The following is a 966-nucleotide window of genomic DNA, read 5'->3' on the forward strand; positions in this document are numbered from 1 at the left end:
GGTAGATAAAGGCTGCCTTTGCTTTTAAGGAAGTGAGAGTAAGGATTTCTTCTTTAGTCTGGTAAAAGTTTTAAATTAAAAAAAAAAATAAATCAGAGCTGTCTATATACATAATTTGTTTCTGCAATTGAGATGCATGTATGCAAGTGTGAATTCTGTTTTCTTTTTTTCCTCTACTGACATCTCCCCAGCTCTCACCCCCCTGAATCAGAATCACTAACTTTATTCAAAAAAGGCACAATAACCTATTGTATGGTACAGTGTTCTGGTTCTGTCTGTGAGGAGAAAAAGAAAATCATTTTTATAGTTTTCAGATGCATACATCTTGGGAAAAAAACCTCTGGCATTTACTTCACTTTAAAAATTCTTTCCCTGTGCAAGCTGGAGGGCCTATGCATTCTACAGAATCTTTGAAAGATTATTGTATAATAAATATTTTCTTTGCCATTAAATACCACTATTGAATGCATTAAAGTTATACTATGCCACATGCGTTAATTTAGCAGTTACTACGTTGAAATCAAAGTATTTGAATCTATAATATCCCATTCTTATTGCTGAATTGAAAAATATGTAAGAACACGTGCCCATGCCTTTTCAGATTTGTTTGTTCACTCATATGTGTTGATGACTTTTGAAACTGTAGTTCAGCTGTCCAGTTCTTGAATTCCTCCCTTGCTATATTTGTTTAATCAGGTCAACTTACTTTTGTCATTTTCCCCCTCCTATAAAGCTTCCACAAAAGGAACGTTTTAAAGTACTGGAGGCCTAGGATGTGGGGACCACATAGCACTTTGTTTCTTGATAAAAATGGAGGTGATGTTTCTACTGAGATCAAAATACTTCAATTCAGTAGTAAGCAGACAAAACACAAAAACAAAAAACCCAATACTTATTTTTACAGGTTTCATTATTCAGAATTTCTCAGTATGTTTTATGTTAAGGTAATTGGACAGCCAGGAGAAA

This window comes from Lagopus muta, chromosome 3, assembly GCF_023343835.1.
Source record: "Lagopus muta isolate bLagMut1 chromosome 3, bLagMut1 primary, whole genome shotgun sequence".
In the NCBI taxonomy this organism is placed as follows: domain Eukaryota; kingdom Metazoa; phylum Chordata; class Aves; order Galliformes; family Phasianidae; genus Lagopus; species Lagopus muta.